We start from the raw sequence: 27,512 nt of genomic DNA on the forward strand, positions 1-27,512 counted from the left end.
CCCAGGTCGTTACTTTGGTTACTGTCATTCATTTTTACACTTGCAGAATTTCTTTTTAATCAATCTTATTCTTTGCATGTCCCTCGGTTCTCACGTTCCTTCGCGTTCCTCCATTTCACCCTATCTCATTCACAGTCCGCTTTCCATTCCCACTACACCTTCCTCACTACAAGTCTGAATCTAACGCGCATGCGCGGCGTCTTCCGGGTTTCGTTTATTTCGAACTGGAGTAAACCTTTGGAGTCACATTCCACGTACTTCTCACATCTATCATCGGTAAGTGGACCCTACACACAGTTGTCTCTCTTCCGTTCCCCAGTCTGTTCCCCTCTTAATGGAGTTACATTGCATGATTCGTAATTCACGCTCCTCACACCGCCCAGCACCCGATGTTGTTGCACTTTCTTTTCGTCGTATATTATTTTTAGTCCCGCACTTCACATCGTGAGCCACATTTTGAACCACTATCACATGCTCATACCTATCTCAGTTTTTTTCGGGTTATCTTTTTCATTTGGGCTATTACGCCACTTTGCACCTGTAAATATCGAGCACGGATTATTTCTCTTAGTGTACTCACCATGCATCTTAGCTTCTGTTTTCTTGCCCTAAGTTCTGTTCCAAGATGCAGCATCATCATTTGTTAGCAAACCGTACCCCCCACAGTGTATATATATATATATATGTAAACGTCTCCTGTGTCTGTAGCGTCCTACATCCTTGTCTCTTTATTATTATCTAGATTCCCCCTGAGGAAGTGCAACCTTTGCACGAAATGCATCGGGGATTATTGAATTCATGAAGTTAAAATGATTACAATAACCATCGGATTCAATGTTTTGAATTACATTGTCACCATATGATGTAATATGGAAGATAATTGACCAGTTGAACTATATTGTTACCATGGACAAAATTTTGAAGTAAATCTTCCAAAAAACCATGACTACAGACATTTTTTTCAAATAGTGTGGACACCTTGCATTACGCACTATTGTGCATCCCAGAGTGCCCAGGAATTAGTCCTTACCCGTTGTAAGGCTTTCTTGTTCTTATATTTTCCCGGGTTTTGCCTTTTGGCTTGTTGGGGGTGTTAAACTTGTTTTCGCTCGGGTTGACAGTTCTGGGGCCATTGCTGGAAAGGTCTAATACCCGAAAGAAAGTGTTTTGGAGACAATCCCTGGGGAAATAGTTTTTGCATTTTCTGAGATTTCGCTCACTCTACCGTTTTCGGGGGGCTGTTTGTGGGGGTTCCTGGTCTTTGTGGGGGGGGGGGTTGCGAGTCTTGGAGCAATGCTGGGCATGGATACTTTTGCTTGCTTGCAAGTGGTTTGAATACAATCCATGGTGGGTAAGGGTGGATTTTGGCCTACTTTACTTTTAAAGTACGTTTTGTCACCATTTTCTACTAGGCCTCTGGCAGGTAGCAGTATCGCACGTTTTTTTAGATCTGATTGGGGGTCTTCTACATTTGTGCGACTGGGTTTAGTAAGGGTCTGGGAGCACTGCTGGGAAGGTCTAATTTTGTTCTAAAACACAGTTTACAGTACACCTAGCTTGAGGGGAAAAATCCGCTAAATTAATTCTCCTATACTTATTTATCCTTCAAAAGGAGACTCAGACAGAGTACGCACTTTCAAAAATATTTTACTGTCTATTAGGAAACTCAAAGTGTGACTTTTGCACTACACAGCGTACATACCTTATATTTATTTGTCAGTGGTGTTCTAATATCACTTCCTGTTTTTCCATCAATAATTACAGGCCGGGTTTCTGCCTGTGCAATGGGGAAAAAAGGATGAAGTCAGGCTTCACAATAGCGAGCCGCAATTCAGCATCCGCCAGGCAGGCACTGGACAGGGTGTCTTCTGGTCACCAACATTGATGGACGGAGCGTCAGATGGAATGGAGGAGTCCCGCTAATAAGAGGAATGGTTGGATGCATGCAACTTCCCAAATTCAACAGGACTACTACAACAACATACAGATACAGTATCCGTTCTTTTCTAATTATCATTTAAGTAATGTTATTGCTGTGAACTTCTATGAGTTTGACTCTGTATTTCTTTGATCTCTGCTTCTAAATTCATCCCTACAGCCATTGTATAGGTTTTACTTCTGCTATTTTTCAAACCTAATTTAATGTACGAAGTGTTTCTCTGAATGCAGAGATAGGCAAGTGAAAACGCATAATTACTGCAGCCCTGTACTGTCGCATTCTTTCATTCACGGTTGTCTAAAGTACTACTTACTTTTCAGTAACCATGCATGCAGTAGTGCATGCATTTCCTTTATGTCACTTAAAAGATTTATGGATAGCTTTGTACCCAAAGATTTGTTTATCTTCAATTATTGTTTGTCCATGCTGTGCTTTTTTTTTCTTCTCTCAACAAAACTTTCCCGAAAACCCTCATTCCCATCCATTTTCCAAACCCTAACCCTCTTCCCCCCGGCTGTGTGGTTTTGATTGATGTGTGACTAAATGACAGCAATAATTCCACACACTTGCTGGGGAGGATAAGGTCATAGCAACAGGCTGCTGAAGGAATCCGAGGATATATTCTTACTCAGCTTGACACAGACCCATGACTATAGGCCGCCATCAACTTGATTGCTCATCAAGAACATCCTCCTCCTAGGCGTGGCAAATGATTACGCTGCTGTGTCCTTCACCTTTAGTACTATTTCTTGTAGTAGTAGCCAATGTCAAAGAAATTCAACGCAAGTAGTAGTTATACTTTCAATACTTTACCATCTGTTAGGCTACATTGTGGCACTGTTCTAGTGTACTGTCACCTGCTATATTCTCTATTGTACCGTTCTAATGCTACGGTAAGGACAAACAAGGTTTAATTTTCTTTTTTTTCAGATGCTGCAACTGCCACTGTGTAATACCACTAGTACCACCGCAATGATGACATTTCATCCGCCCAGGATTGCCAACCTTAATCGCCATTTTCCATGCAGCCAGCCCCGTGCCTAGCCCTATTTCCAAACACAAATTACAGGTAAGATAAGCGTTTGGGGGGAGGTAGTATAATGGAGTATTAGAAGAGACGAGAGACTGACGGTCCTAGGACTATTGAATTCACTTACTCTGTGAGAGGCACTTAGTTTTGAAAACATTTGGGCAATTACTTACACAACATGAATCAAGATGCCACTTGAGTTTCAGGAAAACAAACTTACTGTTAAACCCCCACCACCAGCCTCAAAAGCAGTAAAAAACATGTATGCTAAGATAAAGTTTAAAGTATATTTATATCCCTAACATAAATAATCTCCCGCAAGACCCAACCCACCCCCCCTCCCGAACCCCAACGAATGTCCGTGAAAACTAAGTCCAAAAAAAAGAAAACCCAACTCCCAATTCCCACCCCTCAAAAGTCTTCAAAAAAGGGGCAAGGGACAGTCTCCTCCTACTGCTGGCTGCTGTTGACTTTTCGGGCCAGGTCGGCATGCTCCTTGCGGAGGGTCTCGAGCAGGGCTTTGGTGTTGAGCAGCTCCTGCTCGAGGTAGGACACCCTTAGTGAAAGGCGGTGCAACCTTTTTTTGGTACTGCTGTGGGGGCAGCTGATTTTTTTGCTGCTCGGCGGTGGCGGTTGGCTGCGGTACCCCGGCTCCGTACCGCTGGAGACCTGCTGCGCTGACTGGCTAACCCAGGGAGCGCAGAGGAGGATGCAGCTGTACCGGTCGATGTTGTGGTCGACTGCGTGTCCCCCTCCTCCTGGGCCACCAGCCGCCGATATTCGGCGACAGTCGCCTCCAGCCTCCGTTGCCGGGCCCTTTTAGCCAGCTCCTTCCATGTTGGTTTGGAAGGAGCATCTATATGAAGAAGGAAAGACATAGTCTGTAACCAATGCTCTTTAAGATTAACACAAAATGATTCAGCAGAAAGTTGTGTCACAGTAGAACTAGCAACTTGCAAGCGCAGTACATAACTATTGTGGCCAGTATCTATCTAACCTCCCACTTCTTCATCCTTGCTCTAACATTAGTGGGAGTTTAAGGAATCAATTCTACGAGCACTATGGACTCACTCCATTAGAGTCGACTATGACAGTACACCAGTCTTATTCTTCTTATTCTCTCTTGTTTAGCATAATTGGTACGTTAACTTCTGCAAGCCGGCATAATGCAAGCGCAGTCAACTTGCACCCGAGAAAAACAGACGCCCGCCCTGATGAGTGAGACAGACTTGCGTTACTGTACCGGTCCAGTACATGCAGGTGGTGATGCTCTTACTTTTCTATTACGGGTGGCACTGAGAATACTCTGTTAAAAGGGCTACTGCTTAATTAATTTAACTTTCACCCTACAGTGCCAATGAATACTAGAAAAGGAAAATGAAGAAGATAAATAATCTGATTATCTATCACTGCACATGGTATGTATTTGCTTACATATGGGATGACTTTAGGTGCTTTGCTTTTTATTGAGTGAACAGTGATACATCCACACATGAATGACAGAGTTCTACTAAACTTATTAACAGACGTAGTGAGTGGCCATCGTAATAGCCGGATATATGCTTTGCTTGCAATACAAACTACTGCTACTATTCATGGTAGCATTCGGACAAAATTAAAACTTCTTTTCCTTGCCTTTCCTACACTGGAACGGACGTGCGGGTGCGGTGTTACATGCTCTTCAAAGTAACACTTAGTTCATCCAGTGACCGTCTACTCTCTCTAGATACACATATGCTATCTAAGAGTCAGATGGTACCATGGTCCAGGCATCCATCCATTCAAACTATATGTCAATCATTCTTCTTCATGTCTCTCATCTGGACAAACCTTACGTTTTCTCACGGGAAAACAACCTTTTCATTTTATTTGGGAAACCGCAAGCCATACATCCGTGCTTGACTTGCATTTGAATTTCAACCAAAGGATATATTGCGCACTCATACAGTTTCTGCTTCACCCACCAAGGCTGTTCTCCTTCCACCCATCCTAGCTTCATCCTTCACCCAGCCATGCAACATATTCCTTCCCAGCCACCTCGGGCACCAATCAAACACGTATCATTCTTCTTTGTCAGTCATCATTACTTTTAACTTGCTCGTCCTTCCACACTTACTTACACCCTTCTTTCGCTTTTCATTCATCCCATCCATCAAGTTCATCTCAGATCTGATTTGGATTCTCAAAATAAATTTCACCGCTGAGTTGAAGTACATTTAGAGGAGGCTACTACCTGGTTGATAAAAACTTCATTCTAAATTTGAAAGTCTTCTTAACAGTATAGTAACTTAACTGTACAACATATATACTACACCCGTGCAGAGAGCACACTCTGCAGTCTGCCATCTCAATAAGTAAGGAATATAAGAGCTTACCACTGCCCGCCACTACCGTGGCAACCCTCACAGCAGTTTCCTCCGGCACTTGCACCACCTCCTCCCCAGAAGTGTCCTCCTCCACCTCCGCGCTGGCCACGGCACCAGATGTTCCACCTACAAAGTACATTTAAGAATGTTAGATGTCTGACATACACCACTCACTAGTATTTTGTCTAGGAATGAAGAAATGTGAATACAGAAACCAATCTAATAATTTGTGACTGTCTACTCTAAAGTAAAAATGTCCCTTTTTCCAGGGAAGGGTGTTGTCTTGCTGCACTTTTTGGCACAACTGATGAATGCTTGCTTTTTAACACGCACCATTTTTCTCATAACAGACAGAAGCTTCACTTCTAAGAACAAGAGCAAGATCAGATCATCATCACTAGGACAGAGTGACCAACGATTTAGCACCAAAAAGAAAAATTAAAGTTCAAACCAGGTGAGGGCTCGGCTCGCCCACAATAAATGTGTGAAATAAATCACTAAGCACTTTTCCATTTTTAATCAACCGTTTATGTTTTATGACAAACTTGATTTTAATAAATGTTTTTACTTTTAATAAAGCTTTAAAACTTAAATAGACTCTGTAGTTTTTGGTCAAGAGTGACTGAGAAAAAGGTTTTGCAATTTGCAAGCATGAGTCCGTGCCTCTGACACTTCTGGACTCTGACTCCGTACTCTTGTCCTGCGTTGGATAATCAACATTGGGGATCAATCATCGATTAATTCAGGAGCTAAATGACTCTGCCACACTATCTAGTCAGTAAGGAGATTGGGAGTTCTTCAAAGTCTTATCACTGAGGTATGTGGAAAGTCTACCTGCGCCTATTATAATTGATAAACAATCCACTATTTAGTGTCCATAGTTCTGTTTGTGCAGATTTGTCCCTGCAACAGTAGTAGTATGGATTGTCCTCCTATCCAAACCAAAAGTAAAGTAGTATCTTATTCTTTCTTGGTGGTCATTCGCATTTTATTATTGGGAATTGTCAAAGCATAAACATTTTGAAGACTTGAAAAGACATTATGGACAATCCCAGAGGACTGCACTCAGTTCATAGAGCTATTGCTGACTAGAATGGGAGTTTCGTTTGACACCTTTTGCCAACTGTGCAATCTTAGTTAGCTACACAGACAGACTAATAAGAATAATCTAGTAATACCACAGGGAGTCATAGTGGAGGCAGGATAAGAATTTAGATACAGTCTACAAGAAGATCAAAGATGATTTAGAAAAAATCGAATGAGGAACGCTAGGAAAAAATAGGTACTCTATATTAAAATGAAAACTTACTGGGGCCAGCAAAGGAGCCCTCGCCTGACCGATCCTGGCCTTCTACAGCAGCAGCAGCAACCACCTCCTCCTCTGTCCTCTTGCCCCTGGGGGGAGCTGATGTACAACATGAAAGAAAGAAAGACCCGAAAACATGGATGATTGTTGTCAACCAAATCAAACATTTCAAAAGAACAATAACAAAATATTTTGGCGAAATAGCAAATAGACAACTATTCCCCGGGATATATTAACCTATCTCATGTGGTCTACTACGATATTAGTATTGCTTGATTTGCGGACCGTCGACTTGGAAAGTTATGTAACTCACTAAACAAAGTACTAAAAAGGTTCGTCTAGGACTGGCAGGCAGCAGTCCGCAGCACGCGAAGTGACATACAAACTCCATCGTGTTTGCAGATCAGTGACTACACTAAAAAGTTTCCTACTACATTAACCAGTCATTAAAATACTCAAACTATCAATCCACCACCACTATTTCTTCTTATTGCCAGGTGTACAAAGGAAGGACTGGACTTGAGTCTGTAGGGGCAGATTTATCAGCCCCTTGCAGCTCTTTTGCTCCGTTGTTGCGTGACTTTTGTGACACAGTGGCAGAACAAAAGAGGCGCCATGGTGCGGCGTATATTAACAACGTGACGCATATGGGAGATGCATCACGTTGTAAAGCCCTGCGCCATCAGGGGGCGTTCCGGCGCAAGGGAGGGCTTCCTGTGCAGGAACTCATCCTAAAAGTGGCTGAGGGAAATCTACAAGATTTCAATCAGTCACCTTTAGGACAATGATGCGTCACTCAAACCCTGCCCCTGCTTGAAGCAGACGTACGGCTTGACGCAGCATTGGGGAAAGAGGGCACCCCAGAGCATTGCTGGAGCTGCGCCATCGTTGCGACGCAACTCCAGCAATGCGCCACCTTTACGGCACAGATGCGTAACGCTTCGGTGACGATTTGGGCCCATGGTGCACCGCATTGTAAATACGGCGCACCATGGGTGGTGGTGGCGTGGCGCACAATTACTGGCGCATCCCTGCTACTTTGCAGGGATGCGCCGGTAATTGCAAATCTGCCCCTTAGTGTCTAGCATTACGCAGTTCTGTAAACTACACTCATACATAATTTCTCAGGCCAATGAAATTAACACAAAATCGAAAACAAATAAGCATAGTAGCAACGCTACTGAGAAGGAGAGCAGTGCACCTGAAATGCACAGAAAATTTTGAAATATAATTTGCCTACAATGTAATCGGCAGCATTATTGCTCTTGACAAAAAACAAACATTTGCAATATAATAACACACAGAGCAGGAGAAAACAGAGTAGTGATGAAATAGCTACTACTACTCACCAAGCCCGGGGATCTCGACGCCGAGCAGGTCGAGCAAGTCGCGTTCCCGATCCAGGAGATCCGTCCAATGGTGGGTGGCCTGGTTCTAGGTGCGCCGGACCCGAGAGTGTTGATACATGGTCCGGCACACCTTCTCCCACCGCTTCCGGCGCTCCCGGAGCGTGTAGCCGCTTGCGATCTTGCCGCCTGCCGCAAAGGTCCTGAGGAGGCGGCACTGTACAAAGTACACCAGTGCGGCCACCTCCTCCGCGCTAAAGATCTCCCGTGGCATCACTAGCTCCCCCCTCAAACGCCCGCACGGGAGCCGGGCACGGGGTGCAGGACCCTTCCCCTTCGCGGGCTGCTTCCCGGCTCCCTTTACCATGGTCTGGGCAGAAAGGAAGGCAAATAATAAATAAGAAATAGAATAGGGAAGAAGAAAAGAAAAGAGTTTAAAAAAGTAGTTTAAAATTAACCAAAAGTAGCAGAAAACACAAAAATATAGAGCTAGAAAAATAGAGGGATAGAAAATAAGTAAAATAGATAAAAAAAACTTCAAACAAGCAAAGGATGGCAGAGATTGAGAGAGGATACAGAAAGGATGCCCAGAACCATAGCAATGAATAAAAAACAAGATGGCCTCACCCGTTCACGATCGCGTGGGTAAGTTTGCGCGAGATTTCCCCCGCGATCACACGCGAACTTGTACTAGCGAGCAGCACACTTTGCGAAATTACACATAGCGCCCGGAAACGGAAATACGTCACGCAAACAAGATGGCCACGCCCATGTACGACCGCTAGGGTAACTTCGCTTCGTTGCGCTACAAGCGGCTCGCGAAAACGCTAAAAACCACGGGAACTAACACGCCGCAAAAAACAAATCGCATATTCGCACAAATTCGCTGCTTCCGAATTCGATCTCGCGCAAATTCGCGCCCCGTGAATCGCGCGAATTTGCAGAGAAACGATTTTTGCAAAACTGAAAGCACTCAGCAGGTGCAAAAGTTCAAGCTCATCATTAGTAACCATTCCCTGTAGTGCTTCCTGAGGGCCCCCTCCAGAGTTCAGTTGCCTACTTGCAACTATTCTATGACCCTGCTCTGACCCTCACAGCAGGCTCAGAGAATAGCTACAAGTATGCCACAAAGGTCCTGTTAAAAAAAAAATTACACTGCAACAGAAAGCAATTACAGATAAGGAAGCAGGTGCCAGACTGGAAGTTCAAATTCAGTGACACATTAATCAGCCCCTAATTCATTCATGTCAGTTGAGGCAGGGCAGGTGTGCTAACAAATTTTGCAAAACTGAAAGCACTTAGCAGGTGCAAAAGTTCAAGCTCATCATTATTCAGGAAGCACTTACAGCTAAGGAAGCAGGTGCCAGCTCAAATTCCGTGACACATTAATCAGCCCCAAATTAATTCATGTCAGTTGAGGCAGGGCAGGTGTGCTTTTCCCCCCATAATCTACAGTGATGAACCAGAGGGTGGCAGTGATGAACCAGAGGTGGCATGGGTGAACCAGAGGGTGGCAGTGGTGAAACAGAGGGTGGCAGTGGTGAAACAGAGGGTGCTGTGATGAACCAGACATAGAAACAACATGGTCGCGACCGTTGCGACCCGACAAGTAAGTTCGCGTTTGCGAACTGGTAAAAAACCCTCGCGATCTGGCAGAAACCCTTGCGAACACAAAAAAAAATTTGCGAAAGTTCGCGAATTTTGCGGATTGCGAATACGCAAATACGCAAATTTGAGAATTCGCAAAATTCGCCCATACTTATAAAAAATGCCCAACTGCTTTAAGCTCACATATAGATTGAGGACACATCGAGGGCTTTTAAATACCACCCTATTTGCCACTGTATATCCATGATTTTTCTGATAAAATCACTAGTATCCTGTACGTACAAATTAAGATTATGGACATGTTCTTGTAAAAAGAAATCAATATATCGTGACATGTTCTCCAAAAGTCCATTACATGCCGCTATAATGGGTCTTCCTGGCGGCCTGTCGATGTTTTTATGTACCTTAGGAATAAAATACATTGATGGTATAGTTGGGTGCTCCTTCTTTAGGTATTTATATTCCTGAAGGTTCAACAGACCCATACTTTCCCATGCTAGTAGTTTAGTAAAAAAGAGATTCTGAATGGCTTTAAACTTAAGGAGGGGACTTTTGCAATAACATTCAATTCTTGATCACCACATTCTTCTCATTTTTCAATTGTGCTATTAGTTGGCCATATTTTTAATGATTGGACATTTTCCTCTTGTTTTTATTGATATTAGTATTTAGCTTTTTCACTTGCGCCACCACTTGCTCATTAAAACGTCCAAAGAGTCCCTTGGCATGATGGGGGTGAATTTGGATTTTAAGTTGAATGGAGTGTCAGTTTTGGAGCATATTTCGAATCCTGGGCATTGCCAATTTCCGCTGCCCATTTAATTTGATCTTTGATTAGAAATGTCAGTTACGACCTCAGTTCCTTGAGCCAGATCATGTAAATCTTTCAGTGTACCCAGATCAGCCAGTAATAGGTTCAAGGCGTCCGAGTCATTACTGATGGCTGCCCCACTTCCCACATTTTTAGATTGAGCCTGCAGTTGATGAAACTTTTTTAATTTTAGTTTGCTTATAAACGTGTAAATATCTGCCCGAGTCTGTGGATACTCAAAATTAGACTTAAGGCAGTACGAAAGACCCAAAGAGAGCAATTGCTCCTCTGCCAACATTAAATCCACTTGTGCCAGGTTAATAATCGCTTTTGCCATAGGAGATGTTATTGGGGTCTGCGATGTACCCACAATTTGTACTTCCAGCCCCCCGGCCCACGTCCGCGGGCAGGCCGCCTGTTGCTGGCTTTTTCTGGCTGCTTTTCTCCTTTGCCTTCTGGGCTCTGTTCGCCATTTTTTGCTGGTTGATTTCTGGGACGCAATGTCTCCTGTCTACTCTGTCTCAAATAGTCTAATTCCTCCCCCAAGGTCGGTGTAATGGAACTCTGTTTGGCACATTCCGCTCGTCCCCTATCTCTGACTCGCTCTCCACTGCAGAGCTCAGATCTGACACAGAAGGGACCTCTTCTTGTGGTTGATTTCTAACCATTTGGTTTTGTACTTGCCCTTGTTTATTTACTGCTGCACTCCTATATGCGTCAAATTTGGGGGCGAAAGTAAAAATTTGCCCACTTGTGTAATTCTCCTTGTCCCTTCGAAATTTGAAGGTTTTCCTCTGTTTTATCTTTTCTTCTTCTTTGCTTAATCTCATCACCATATCTTCATGAAGCTTATTTCCTTTTGGGAATCACCCATTGCCTTTATTTCTGCATCAAGAGCATCTATTTTTATTTGCAGTCCCCCCCCCTTGATCGCTTTCCGCGTACTTCACTAATATCTGGACCAGTCTCTGCGACGAGTTCTGGTTTGTCTCTGCCCATTCAGCCATGTTCTGGGAGTTTGAGGTGTCATAACTTGGGGCAATCATTATTCTTAGATCCCTGGGTATTATGCCCACATCTAAATATTGCTGTAATGATTTTGACTTCCACCACTTAGCCTGCTCTTGATGCATCAATCTCTCCAAAGTGCGATATTTCTATTTTAAGCTTTGTTACCCTCCACTTAACTCATCAATGGCACCTCTTCTTCTGTTCTTGTCAGAGAGTCCGAGAACATCTCCTCCGCAGCTGATTCTCGATTCCGTAATGCTACGGCGGATATTTTCAGAAAGCAGTCATTTTCACTCAATAAGTTCCCATCAGGTCACCTAACCCACTTTTTCCTTTGGGCAGACTCCTCGGGTGCACACCTCCCCACCTGCTCTTCCAATCGCCGATACCTCTGTACCTGGTTTTGAGCCGGCTGTTGCAATGCCGCCTCCTCGCTAAGCACAGCTCCTCCGAGCCCGCTCCACTCGACGAGCTCGGCTCCATGCCAGCACCTCTTTCCCGGCACATATTCTACTTCAGCAGGGGGCTCCGCGATTCCGTTGCCGGAACGTATTCAGGTCGCTTCTGGGTCACCAGCTCCCTCGAAGCCTTGAGGGTTACCAGATCAACCAGAGCTATGACTTTACCAGCCAAGGAACCACCTTCATGGAGAGGGGGTCCCCTACACCGGGGAAAGTCAATCCGGTGAATATATGAAGAAACCTCCATCTTCAACACAATCCCATCCGCAGGAGACAAATGAGAGTGGACCCAAAGTAAGTGCTATTGTGTTTTTTTGCTTAGAAAATAGCTCCGACATGACGTGTTTCTGCAGTTCGCCTGCTTTGACCACTGTGATTAACCATTTTAAAGTGACAGTGTCCACTGCGTTTCAGGGTCTATAACGCCATGATCAAGACATATAGATGCCGAAACACGTTGGGTTGGCTGGCTATGAATAAAAAACTCTGGAGCCAAATTTGGGGTGTATTTCATCGTGGCTGGAGGGAGTGCGTGCCGTGCAGAGTGCCTGCTAGTGGAGAAAATGTAAGTATTACAGGGGTTTCCTCGTACCTGGGAAGCACTGAGCTGCTGGTTCTGGACACTTATGAGAATGGTGGTCTGGGAGGATATATATATATATATATATATATATATATATGTGAAAAAAAGAAGCCGAGAACTCTGGGTAGTTCTCAAGTTTAGGTGGAAAGTGGCTCCAATATAGAGCACTCAACACCAGCGACACTAAATTTGCTCACTTCAAATGTCTGCTTTTCTATCAAAGTCTTTAAGCATGGGATTAGCACAGTGCCAATAATGCCGAGATAAAAAGGTTCAAAGTCTTTTGCCATTTTCACAACAAAGACTAAACTATAGGATTAGCACAATGCTATCCTTGCCGAGCTGTACAATGGCCAAAGCCTTTTACCACTCCAAGCACAGTATTACAGCTTTGGATTTGTAAAATGCTTTGGATTTGTAAAATATCATCCAAGCCAACCTGAAATGAAAAAAAGCAACCCCTGACACATGTTTCACTCTCATTAGAGCTCTTCAGAGAGGTATAGCTTTGTCCAAACACAATGGAGCACCCAGTATAAGTCAAAACGAAAATCTTTCAGGCAAAGAGTGACACATAATTTATGCAAAAAGAAGCAGAGAACTCTGGGTAGTTCTCAAGTTTAGGTGGAAAGCAGCTTCAATATAGAGCACTCTCAACACCAGCGACACTCCAAATTTGCTCCCCTATTCTTTGCCCTCTCTTCCCATCTTATCAACATCCTGAATTTTAAGAGATGAAATTTTATGAAATGTCATATAATGTAATTTCTAGAATGAATTTCCGTATACACCATTTACATTGATTGTGAGAAATGTTTGAAAGTAAATTGTGTTATTGCCTCTCTAGATATAAGGTACTTTACCATTATGTTTATCTGCGCAGACAAAAACAAAAAACAAAAATTTAAATACTTGAACATAAAACTGTACATCATAAATGGCCTATGTATCTGTACTTATCAGTAGGGTTTACAGTCTAGTCTATTTTACAAAAAAGAAATGAAGAAGGGACTAATGCACTTACCACTTTAAATGGTCTGTTTGGACTGCCGGACTCTATGGTCCAGTCGAAGGCAACCGCCGAAACGCATCGACCGTCCTCTTGTTTGCACAGATGGTGTTGAAAATAAATAATTCTTAAACTTAAAGGTGTTTTTTGGTTCCTGTTCGTGCTGTGGTGTATCGGGACCGCCAGGCTGTAAAAACTGGGAAAGCCTGGCTAGTCCGTTCTTGGTTTAAGGAATATATATATATATATATATATATATATATATATATATATATATATATATATATATATATATATATTACCTACTGGCGGTCGCCAGTAGGTATATATAGTTAGGATTTTTTCTCTATGGGATTTTTGAAAATTCTATGTCTAATAACTTTGGCGTTTGTGGACGGAATTGGCTGAAATTTCCAGGAAAATGGCACATTTTGTTTCTGAGCAGCCCTTGAAAATTTGGGGGGGGTTTGTCAAGGGGGGGCCGAGAAAAAAGGGGGGTCCCAAAACGTGTTTTTAACATTGAGTTTTCCATAGGGCGGTTGGCCTCACTTTTAGCCCGAACGGCTGAATGGATTTGCACGAAACTTGGCAAAATTGTAGGGACTGGTAGCCCGATGTGCCTTTGCTAGGTCTCAATATATGTGCTCCAGTGGATTTTGAGAAATTAACGTTCAAAAAAAGATATATATCTGTAACAGCGGACCGGGCAGCGCTCCGGTTCGCGGACTTTTCGCGGTACGGAGCTTTGTGAAGCGAAGCTGATTGGTTCTCCGGCGTCTGTGAACATTCCAAACAGTCCGTAGCGGCCGCCATCTTGTCTCTCGGTAGGATCGAGAGACAAGAGGAGGCCAAAGCGAAGGGGCAAATGACCATAAGGGGGCATAGTAGATCCTCGCTGACCCCCTAGGTTTGATGTGGAGGTTTTAAAAGGGCCCCGCAGGGCAAAAAAAAAAAATAATAATAATAATCGAACGGCTGAATGGATTTGCACGAAACTTGGTAAAATATTAGGGACTGGTAGCCCGATGTGCCTTTGCTAGGTCTCAATATATGTGCTCCAGTGGATTTTGAGAAATTAACGTTCAAAAAAAGATATATATCTGTAACAGCGCTCCGCTTCGCGTAACGGAGGTTTGCGAAGCTGATTGGTTCTCCGGCGTCTGTAAACATTGCAAACAGTCCGTAGCGGCCGCCATCTTGTCTCTCGGTAGGATCGAGAGACAAGAGGAGGCCAAAGCGAAGGGGCAAATGACCATAAGGGGGCATAGTAGATCCTCCTTGACCTCTTAGGTTTGATGTGGAGGTTTTAAAAGGGCCCCGCGGGGCAAAAAACATAATAATAATAATAATCGAACGGCTGAATGGATTTGCACGAAACTTGGCAAAATTGTAGGGACTGGTAGCTCGATGTGCCTTTGCTAGGTCTCAATATATGTGCTTCAGTGGATTTTGAGAAATTAACGTTCAAAAACAAGATATATATCTGTAACAGCGCTCCGCTTCGCGGAGATAAAATTATATCTGTATTACCTAGCTGTTGCTAACACCAGTTAGCGACGGCTAGTAGGAGATAGCGACCATCTTGGGCCCCACTTTGCATGTGAGTGATATTTATCACTAATGACATGCAAAGTGGGCATGCCAAGATGTTAGCGACTGGAAACAGTCGCTAACATCGCTATCTCCTATTATCAACTTTTGGAAATATTCGCGATAAGCGCGAATATCTCCAAAAGCTAGCACCTGCCCTGAGCAGTTCTTAGCCATGTTATCCAATGGGAGGTGGATAACATGGCTAAGAGCATTAGCTCGGTAATGCATGAATATCGCTGAGTTTTCAGCGATATTAATGCATTGCGGTCGTTTTTTATCGTATTTGCGATAAACCTTGATAATAGCAAGGTTTATCTGCGATAATTTCTGACGATGCTTAGCGGTAAAAAAATCGTTGCTAAGCATCGTTAGGGATAAATATCGCTTAACTTTGGTAATATGCCCCAACGTCTGTTAACGTTCGATTCGAAGGAAATCAGGAAGTGTTGAAAAACATTGTCTGCGCCATCTTGCCTTTTTTCAAATGCCACACTTTTGTCGTGCACGGCAGTCATTTTAGATGCCTTGACCAGACCCACTCTGTGCACGCTGTCGATCCTTAGCATGGCTCCCCACCCTCGCAAACATCTCCCCCAGGCAGTGGTCACCCCCGCTCTCTGTCTTATGCATGGGTAATAAACCACCCCCATCTGCGCTGGTCTTCCCTGAGAATCACACCCTGTGCCCGCCCGACACCTCCCTTTCGCCCTATTCACTACCGCACCCTCTGACACTCCTTTTCCTCTGTGTCCGATTGTCCAGGCCGGTCCTAGGGTATCAGCTAGCCCTGCAGATGTAGTTTATGGCCCCAGCTGTAAAGAATCACCCCTCTTCAAAGGAGTTATAGTAGATCAAGGCCCACACTCGATGAGATCCGTCACAGCAGACGCGTTCCTATTATCTGAAAACCATCCTGTATTGTGATTGGGGAGGGGACCGAGCCTGAAGCGGAAGATTCCAGGGATGACTCTTTGTACATCAAAGTTTTTACAATTATGTGTCACATTAAAAATATATAGCACTCCAACAAAGTAGTAAGATTATAAAACTTTAATAACTTATAAATATATACAAGAAAACAAAAACAGTAATAACATATAAACATTTTTAGGGAAAAACAACGAAGTAGCGGTCGGCTGTGCGAATAGTCCCAACGCAGCACAACGTCCAGATTTCTGGCGTGGGGCGTCGCGGGGGGTGGGTCATCAGTAGCAAACTGTTGTGCGAATAGTTCCAAGGCAGCAGAACGATGGCACCAAGGTGATGTCCAGTAAGTTGCCGCACTGGTTTTGGTATCCTACAATGCTGCTCCGAATAACGGCGTGGGGCGCCCCGGGGGAGGCGGCGTGAACGGGCCTCTCCAGGTGGAGTCTCGTCTGTTGTAGTGGGGCGCCCCTTTACCGTTTCAGTTGCCATTCCGTCCGCTTTTGGTCCACTGTGTCAAAAGCCGCAATTCAGCTGAGTTGCGCCCACTTTTGCGGTGCAGCGATAGGCGGCTGTCACAGGACTCTCAAAATGGCGGCAGGCTGTTTCCTTTTTGGGCCTGGTCCACTGAAATGGCCCTGGGACACCTTGGAAATCGGACGCTTGTCTGCTAGGTCTTGGACCCCATTCTCGAAAGCGTCCCCTCCGCCTTGAGGATTCATCAAAAGTTTTGGGGGCCCCCGACTCCTGTAGGCTTCTGGTGGGGAGCGGCTGCCATGATTGCTCGCGGAATGACCACGACGGAGCTACGAGATGGTGGTGCTCTCATGCTGACGCCAGCTTCAGTCTGAAACATCCAGAAACAAGGTGGGGCTTTCATCGTTTGGGAAAAAAAAAAAGTTTTCATCCAATGAAAAGTGTTGTTTTTAGGTCATATGATCAAGCCTTCCATCATTAGGAAACCAAAAGTAAAATGAACAAATGAAAAGTTTTATAAACAAGTCACATGACCTGTTATGCGGCATAGGGTATAAAATGCGGAGAAAATACGTTGGCACGTGAGGCGGCGTCAGTAGCGGACCGATGTGCGAATAGGCCGAAGGCAACACAACGCGCCAAGATCCGGATGGCACCGAGGTGGTGTCCAGCAAGTTGCAGCACTGGTGTGGCCATCCTACAATGCTGAAAGTCGGCGTGGGGCGCCCCGTTGGCCTGTGAGTTTGCGTCAGTAGCGGACCGATGTGCGAATAGGCCGCAGGCAGCACAACGCGCCAAGATCCGGATGGCACCGAGGTGGTGTCTAGTAAGTTGCCGCACTGGTGTGGCCATCCTACAATGTTGAAAGTCGGCGTGGGGCGCCCCGTTGGCCTGTGAGATGGCATCAGTAGCGGACCGATGTGCGAATGGGGCCAAAGGCAGCGCAACAATATTTTCTGACTAGAAGACACCACAAGGCGCTGAGATGCCAAGATTCGGATGGCACCGAGGTGGTGTCTAGCAAGTTGTGGTACTGGTGTGGCCATCCTACAATGGTAAAAGTCGGCATGGGGCGCCCCGTTGGCCTGTGAGATGGCGTCAGTAGCGGACCGATGTGCGAATGGGGCCAAAGGCAGCGCAACAATATTTTCTGTATGGAAGATACCACTAGGCGTTGAGATGCCAAGATCCGGATGGCACCGAGGTGATGTCTAGCAAGTTGCTGTACTGGTGTGGTCATCCTACAATGCTGAAACTCGGCGTGGGGCGCCCCATTAGCCTGTGAGATGGCGTCAGTAGCGGACCGATGTGTGAATAGGCCGGAACCAGCACAAGGCGCCAAGATCCGGATGTCACCGTGGTGGTTTCATAGTTGAGAGGCACTTCATCTGCAGTGGGGCGCCGAGATCCGGATGGCACCGAGGTGATGTCTAGCAAGTTGCTGTACTAGTGTGGTCATCCTACAATGCTGAAACTCGGCGTGGGGCGCCCCATTAGCCTGTGAGATGGCGTCAGTAGCGGACCGATGTGTGAATGGGGCAAAGGTAGCGCAAGAATATTTTCTGAATAGAAGACACCACAAGGCGCTGAGATGCCAAGATCCGGATGGCACCGAGGTGGTGTCTAGCAAGTTGTGGCACTGGTGTGGCCATCCTACAATGGTAAAAGTCGGCGTGGGGCGCCCTGTTGGCCTGTGAGATGGTGTCAGTAGCGGACCGATGTGCGAATGGGGCCAAAGGCAGCGCAACAATATTTTCTGACTAGAAGACACCACAAGGCGCTGAGATGCCAAGATCCGGATGGCACCGAGGTGATGTCTAGCAAGTTGCTGTACTGGTGTGGCCATCCTACAATGCTGAAACTCGGCGTGGGGCGCTCCATTAGCCTGTGAGATGGCGTCAGTAGCGGACCGATGTGCGAATGGGGCCAAAGGCAGCGCAACAATATTTTCTGAATAGAAGACACCACAAGGCGCTGAGATGCCAAGATCCGGATGGCACCGAGGTGGTGTCTAGTAAGGTGCACTGGTGTGGCCATCCTACAATGCTGAAAGTCGGCGTGGGGCGCCCCGTTGGCCTGTGAGATGGCGGCAGTAGCGGACCGATGTGCGAATGGGGCCAAAGGCAGCGCAACAATATTTTTGGAATAGAAGAGACCACAAGGCGCTGAGATTCGGTTAGCACCGAGGTGGTGTCTAGCAAGCTATGCAGCTGAGTTGCGTGCGCACTTGCGGCGAATAGGTCGAAGGCAGCACAACAATGTTTTCTGAATAGAAGACACCACAAGGCGCTGAGATTCGGTTACCACCGAGGTGATGTCTAGCAAGTTGCCGCACTGGTGTGGCCATCCTACAATACTGCTCCGAATAACGGCGTGGGGTGCCCGAAGGGGGGGGGGGGGAGGCGGCGTGAACGGGCCTTCCTAGGTGGAGGCTCGTCTGCTGTAGTGGGGCGCCCCTTTACCGTTTCAGTTGCCATTCAGCTGAGTTTCGGCTGCTCTTGATGGTACAGCGACAGGCGGCTGCAACAGGACTCTCAAAATGGCGGCCTGTTCTTTGGATTTGGGCCTGGTCCACTAAAATGGCCCTGGGACACCTTAGAACTCGGACGCTCGATTTTTTTTTCCTTCCCTGTACATGCAAAAAAAGGTAAATGCCCGGTACGTTACACGCTTCATCTGCCACGATGAACTCTCCAGAGGAACCGAAAAAAAATATAGTTATGGTAACTATACCATGCATCGTCATATGGAGAGGTGGCACCAATTAATTATAGTGCTGCATAAAAGAGAGATTTGGAGGAGAACCCCTGACCTGCTAGTACATTCATCAAAGAAGTGGCACTGACAGCATCAGAGGCAAGGGAAACGGTCCCAAATATTTAGAAGAACTTTGGAAAGATTAAAATGACATGTTTAGATTGTGGCAAATTAATTTCATGTGGACAGATGAGTGTTACTCTAATAAATACAGCATATGAACATCATCATAGTCGATGGTTGGTAGAGACATTTTGACTATATCCTGGACCTGCCCGTCCTCGCCCAAAATGGCGCCGGAATAAATGGGACTCGTAACTCCTTGTTGTGTACTGGTTGCAGAACCTTGAAATCACGAAATACGTATGCAGTTTTGAAGCACATGGCGGGCGGGGACGAGAATTGATTGAATATTTCGACATCCCTATTGATATTAAGTTCTGATGTGTTATTGATTACTGTACTATTGAAAGTTCGAATTAACGTCACCCATGGTACTTGCCCGCAAATGTATATCTAGATAATTTTATTGTAACTGGCCCTGTCGTATTTTAATTATAAAATGTACGTCCACCGATTCCGTAACTGTTAGACACCTTAGTTCTTGCAACCTAATGGCCCGCCCGTTACGTTCCTCTACAGTGTAAATGTCTACTCATCATATACGATTACAGTTTGCTCCGTGGCCGGCCCACGTGGTTATAGGCTCATATTTGTATAATGAAATTTTCACAATAAAGGTTTTTAAAAGAAAACATGGTAGTAGTATATACATTGGTAAAGTTTTTAATAATAGTCACTGTTTTAGAATCATTAAAAGGCAAGTGAAATAAAGCAGACCAATTACATGAAGGGTAAAAGGTATAATACGAAGGAACGCAGTAAAGATAAATGGTCAAGGGCTATTGTGTTTTCTACTCCTGCAACATAAAGTGATCGATAAGAATCTCATATTCAGGCGTATCGGCGACTAAGACAGCAGGTCGACCCTCTTTTGCTCAACGGCTCCGTCATGGGACGAAGAAACGCTCTTTTTCTCGAAAAAAGAATATATTTTACTTGCAGGACAGTTGTAAATTTTCCGGGAAAGTACATTAGCCTGGAACATTATAACATATATTTAAGAAAAAATAATGTTCGGAAGTAATAAAAAGCGTAATTTTTAGGTCATATGACCAAGCCTTTCATCATTAGAATAAGAAAAGTAAAATGAACCAATGAAAAGTTTTATTAACAAGTCACATGACTTGTTATGCTTACGTTACGCGCTGCGCGCCCCGGATGACTTCCGGATGCGCTAACGCGGCGCGTCATATGACGCATTACGCGACAACGCAGGTCCAGAATATAGTCAAAGGCTAAATAGTTCTGTTAAATGACAACAGAAGGGACAGGCAACAAGAACCATCAGTCAAAGAGGGGAGGGCTAGTTCTTCTCTACCGGGTTACATTGGGGCGCTACCGGAACTGATCGAATTGGTAGTCTACAGTGTTTCTGGATGTTTCAGACTGAAGCTGGGGTTAGCATGAGAGCAGCACCATTTCGTAGCTCCGTCGTGGCCATTCCGCAACCAATCATGGCAGCCGCTCTTTATCGTTATTTTGGGCGGGGTGGGTGGCGGAGCCGAGCTGTTTTGCAGCCATCATTGTGTGGAGTTCAGTTCATCTCACTAGTTTTGTATTTGTCATGAGGGGTTGTTCCTAATGTTTCTATTTTAGCGAGGTCAAAAAGAGATCCCACTAGTGGCCTACTGATTTTGCTCGATTCCTTTTCTTTTTTTTTACACGATTTTTCGTTATCTGCAAAGACTAAACAGAGTATTGCGACTCTGTGTTTGTTTGTAAATAGAGAATGAACCAAAGAGAACCAATTCTAAAACAGTAAATACTTGGATAACAATCAATCAAATGGAGAGAGAAGCAGGCACGACGTATTACAACGGGGGCAAAGGCCTGCGTTAACTACCCTTCACTATGTGCAAAGAGAGAGTACTCCTAATAGAAATGAGGGGGGGGGGGCACCATTCAAAGCAGATCAGTGTGCATAAACACGAAAATGTTTTCACTTACCACGTACTTGACATTCGACAGCTTATGATATTTGCTATTAAAAAACCATTGAAATTCACTGAAAAAAACATAGGTTATAGACCATATATAGTTCGGAATTAGCATTTACAAAACCTTGAAAATTCACTGAAAAAACCATTTGAGATGTCATCAGTGATGTCATCAGTGATGTCATGAATGATGTAATATGTGACATCATCAGCAGTGGATTGCGGGTGCGCGATATATAGTTAGTGCAACTAACTATATATGGAATTTCAATGGTTTTGTGTGAGTAAAATAAGGTTTTTTAAATGCTAATCCCTAACTATATATGGTCTATAACCTATGGTTTTTTCAGTGATATATATATATATATATATATATAAAGTTAAACATAAAAAATACTAAACATAAAAATAGATTTTTTTTATATACATGTATATACATATGTATGTATCACAGGTACTCACTTGACCTCTGGAATCTTCCAAAACAAATGGAGCACGGACCACAAACCAGCGTTTCAATAGTTATTTATTCCCCACAAAGTGTGTGGCAGCCATAATGCGTTTCAGCCCCAAAGGCTTCCTGCCTTGTGATCAAGGCAGGAAGTGCCGAAATGCGTTACAGCTTATTTTGAATTAAAGGACAATATTGCCAAAATGCTACCCTCGTGTCTGTGTCCGTTTCAATACTAAAGATGCGGATGTGGTGTACACACATACACACAAATAATAAGAAATAACATTTAAACATAAAGAAATAATATTATTAGATATATTAGGAAAAGTATTGGAGTCTCAGAATGATAGAAATACTATTCCCACTCCGGTCTTTGCAACTGTAGGGAAAGCGTTGAACTTTAGAGAGGCAAGATATACTACTCCCAATCTAGTCTGTATAACAGTAGGGAAAGCATTGGACATTAGAGGGATTCCATTTTTTATTCCCATTCCAGTCTGTGAAACAGTAGTGAAAGGGTTGGACTACCGAGGGGTACAGTTTACTATTCCCACTCCAGACCGTGCAACAGTATTGAAAGTGTTGGACTTTAGAGGGGTAAGATTTACAATTCCCACTCCAGTCTGTGAAACAGTAGGGAAAGCATTGGACATCAGAGGGACGAAATCAGCTTAATTAACTAATTAACAATGAATAATTGTTTAATTATTACTTAATTATTGTCTTCCCTATATCCGTATGAACCTAGGAAACACAACTAAAATTTAATAAAAACATAACTAATACATTTGAATTAATGATTACATAACTTCTCAGACTATATCCCTGAACATCTAGCAGCCGACACCGGAAATATAACTAAAATATAAAGTGATTAGACAATTTGCATAATTATTAATCAATTAAATAATTAATTACTGATTAATCGTTAATTCATTATTACTTAATTAATGTCCCACTATACACCCCTACAAATCTAGTGGTCAACACCTAAAATATAGCTAACAAATATAACTATTACACAATTTACATAATTAATAATCAATTAAATTATTAATATTAAATCCATAATTCATTGTTATTAATTATCACTTAATTAACTTTCCACCCCAAGCCCCTCCAAACCTAGCAACCCGCTACAACACTATAAATTACTATGAGCAATTAAAATAAAATTGGTAAATCACCTCAAATCAAAGTATTTAAAAAAATATTATTAAAAAATATATAAACAATAATACTACATAAAATTAATGTATGAACCAAAACACATTAAGATAATTAAGAAACGATATTACTTACCTGGAAAAAAACAATATTCTTGACAACGATAATTTTGCGTCACAATATTTTTGCATCACAATATTTTTTCACGATATTTCTGTCTCCTGATATATACAATTCGATATTTTGGCCAAATACCAACCCAACTCATCACTGGTATGGCTGGAGTTATAAATCTTTACTGACCCTCACTCTCTGATGAGATAGGAAAATTTGGAGTAGAAGCCCCTGGCAAGAAGCTAAGAAATCAAGTCTGCAAAGTAGATCACAAATTTTGAAGACACACTGTACAAACTTGAAGTGTCTGTTTCCTTAGCTACTTTTTGAGGGAGACATCACATCATTGCCGTAGCAAACTTTTGGAGGTTCAAGCGCACTGCGGTGGGTTACTAAGGGCCTGAGTATGACTTTAGCGATGCAGCGCTTGGTTCCCCACGCCAACACACTGTCAAAGCCGTGGTCAGGCCACAAACGAGATTAGGAGTTTCCTCCTGTCTGACGGGCTTTGTTTTTGATGTTCCCACAGCGGTGCCCTGAAAATGAGCACCGCAATGGGAATGCCAAAAACAGCTCATTCATGGCATGGACTGAAACATCCATGATGTGCATAAAATGGTGTGGTTACACTGAAGTCACATTTAATGCCCCCCTGTGTGCTGCCAAATGATGGAGAGGCAAAAGGGGGCCCTGCAGGGCTCCCTTTGTTTCCTCTCACCATGGTTTTCATGGTTGTGGAACCGCCCTGAAAACCACAGCAGAGAAGAAACTAGTAATATGCTGGGCTGGACCGCAGCACTCCCACAAAGCATATTACTGCTTCCTGATCGTCGCACCACTGCTGCTTCCCTGGTGACTGCAGCAGGGCATTGGAAGGTCCAAAATCACTGATTGCAATTGGGCGGTAAGGAGGCTTTCACTGCCGTGCCCCCACATGTCTGACGGTCTGTGGGCCCCCAGACTCAAATCCTATATCACCAAAGCAGCCTTTCCGCAGGTTTTTGCCTCTCCTGGTGGGGCCACAACTAGCAGAACAGCAGGTGTGAAAATCCATATCAACTTTACTGTGAGTTGGTGTGAGGCAGATGCAGTGTGCCTGATAATTTATTCTTTATAAAATACTTCCATGCCGGCCTGTTGGGTTGTAGGCGTATTGGACGGTGGTCCTTTCTATTGCTCTCCTTTTGTTTGTCAATAAAAATATTTAATACTAAAGTACAAATAATTACATGGCATGGCTAGCTGTCTCGATAGGCCTTGAGATGCCTTTCCACACTGCATTCCTTTAGTTTTAAACACAACATTCCTAGTGGTAGTATTGAAGACTATGATTTAACATTTAAATATGAGAACGTTTCAGTATTTTCTTTAAAAAAAGTCAAGAATAAATATATCACAAAATCTATTGTGATGTGCTTGGTAGCAGGGAAGTAGGGGGTGAGGCGCATTGCCACCTGAAGAGTAGAGTAAGCCAGGAAAGAGTCGCTTGGCAGCTTCTGGCAGGTCTTTCCCATATTGTATTTAAATAACCAACAGTTTAACTTGAACAGTTAATATGGAAAATGGAGAGCTGCTGGCTGAAAGGGACATGAGGATAGCGACTCCTTACTGTTAAACCACAGTAGAGGTAAGCAGTCTCCCTGCTACCTGAAATATGTAAATATGAGTACAGTTGGTCAATTGCCAATTCTAAAAGCTGCTTGGGTCTGGAGCTAGTACATGCCATTACATGATTTAAACATTTAAGGCGTCATGCTGACAAAGATGTATTATTTAAGACAGAAAATATGCCATCAGAAAAGTTGTGAAGTGCATCAGTCTCATGAAAGTTATAAAAAAAACTTCACACTGATTTATATGTATTGACCTTTCAGGAGAAAAGACAAAGACATATTGTAGAATAGTTTGTTTTTAGACACATCTTTAACCCACTTACATTGTACTCAGGGTCACCGTACATTTTTATCCTTTTTGTATGAAACTGATTCTCTCTGTACAGAGTACTAAAATGAAGTACACTATGTAGAGAGTCCAGAAAATCTCCAATGGGTATGGAGGGGTATAAGTAGATAATACTAACTCTTTGTGGTAGTGTGGGCGAGCAGTTAGGTTTACCAGAGAATAGTGCTAAGCATGTGTTGTAGTAACAGAGGCAATAAATAAGACACACACTCAAGAATAAATTCGAGACCAATTTGTAATAATAATATTGATTTTTATATAACTTTTAAGCGTAGAACACAGTTCTAAAATATGTTCTTTCGGAGGTACGATTTTGCAAAGTTCGATAAATATATCACGTCTATGCTCAATTACATACCATAGGAAAAAATGGGCAAAAAGCAGAAAATGCATAGAAATTCGGGCAATGTTTTCACGAAGTTCACCTTCTTTTTCTTAAGTCGATGTCGGGACCAGGGCCAAAGTCCCAGCAGGAGAAGTTCGGGAGTGTCTCGATCGACCGGGAGCAGAGTGCTGAGGTCTTGGAAGCTGGTGCACAAAGACGAAGGGGGGCCCTTGAAAATGCACTGCACAGAGGAACTTACAGACAAACCTGTGGGTATTCTTAGAGGGAGGAGATCACAAGGGTGTGAGGACCATGGGAGCAGGGCTGGTTGGTCAGTACTGAGGCCAGTGGGGTCGGGTGGAGAACGAAGAGGTCAGCCGGGCGTTGTGCGTCTTGAGGTACTCGCGGTCAGCAGCAGGTTAATTGGAGGGGCAATCTCAGGACAGCTGGGCCACTCTGGTAGTGGATCTCAATTGTCTCAACATCCCCTGATGAGTGCTTGCTTCTGGGACTTTGTGAGTCTTTGCGGAACTCTTCTTCTCTGTGTTTGCAGTTGAGGGTCCCGTAGGTCCTGGTGTCTCTCGTAGGTCCTGGCATCTCCAAACGTGGTGGGGAGACAGATCTGACCATCTAGAGCTGTTGTACATTCTCTTGCTTTGGTGCTGCATCAAGATCATTGGGGAGCAGCAAGTCTGCAAACTGGACTTCACAGATTTGGTGCCTGTGGTGTGCAGGGGAGTGACACTTTCACTCCAAGTTATATTTTCAGCAATTTCTTGAAGGCTGGAGGTGATCTGGCATCCTTGGAGGCCTCTCAGGTATCAAAACGACCCAGCAGCAGCAATAGTCAAGTCTTGGGAGCAGCAGGCAGGGTTTGGCAACTTTTTCTTATGCAGCGGGTCTTCTTTGCCCTAGTCTTCTATTGTTCATCAAATCTGCTGTTCAGGTCTCAGTGGGCAACCTAAAAACAGAATTTTGGGGTGTTACAAAGAAAGACAGGTAGTAGTCATTGGGATACCTACCTTTAGGGTGTCGACACACTAGTGACCACTTCCTGTGGGAAGAGGCACTACACTAGCCCTGATAGGATGTCTTCTCACCATCCCAAGATGGTGGAATTTCAGGAGTGGGGCTGACATCACCACCCCCGCCCTAGGGGCGATGCAGGCTAAGTGGGGACCCTCCTCCTAATCTAACACATTTTCCAGCCTTTCCTCCTGCTAAAATTGGAACAGGAAAGGGGGCTTGGCTTCCCCCACTATTTGGAGGTTCCTGGGTTGGATTTCAAAGGCGGCATCACCTTTGAAACTTCCTACCCAGGTAGGCCATCCTACCCTGGTGGAGGTGTGAAGCACCTCTGCCCACAGCAGGCTTTGTATCTGTCCTCTGAGAGCACTGGCTCTCACCCCATAAGGTCAGAAAAATGTCTGGCAGGCAAAAACAAGCCAGGAACCACACCAGTGCTTGGTCAGTTTTCAGGGGACCCTTTAATAGGGTCTCCTGTGTGAATGTATTAATAAATCACTACTGGCATCGCTGAGGAATTATTAAGTCAATATGTTTGGTACCAAACACCTTAGAAATCAGTGAAGCCATCATGGAGCTGTGAAACTTGTGGAGAAGCGTGGCTCAGTGGTTAGAGGCGGCAGACCCGGAAGCTGAGATCGGCCGTGGACCAGGGTTCGATTCCCCGCCTCGGCGGGACTCGGGCTCAAAAATTCCACGGACTCGACAATTCTCGCTCCGGTGCCTACTCGACTCACGGGGTCACACTCTGCGACTCTGGGCAATAGCTTGCTTAATCTCCACTACGGCCCCTCGCGGCGGGATGCCTGGCTTTCACCTTGTGGATACCCTGCCGGGGTATCTCACAGGGGAATACCAGGACGGGTTCCCTAAGCAAGCGCCTTGATGCCTTCGGGTGATACGTGCGCTATATAAGTCGCAATACTTGTCTTGACAAGTGTCCAGCCCATGTAGTGTTCATGGCTTCCCTGTGCACTTACATCTCAGAATATATTGTACATTGGAGGGGCATATCTGCTCATGCTGATATGCCCACACATAGGAGATACTGCCTTAGGGCTAAAGGCCTGAAGTAGGGATGACTTACTTATATCTTAGGCAGTGTATGGGTGGCATGGAACACAGGACTGTATGTCATGTTGAATCTTCAGGTCTCTCTGCACCAAGAAATGCCGCCTACAAT

The sequence above is a fragment of the Lissotriton helveticus genome, chromosome 6 (assembly GCF_964261635.1).
Source record: "Lissotriton helveticus chromosome 6, aLisHel1.1, whole genome shotgun sequence".
Classification (NCBI taxonomy): domain Eukaryota; kingdom Metazoa; phylum Chordata; class Amphibia; order Caudata; family Salamandridae; genus Lissotriton; species Lissotriton helveticus.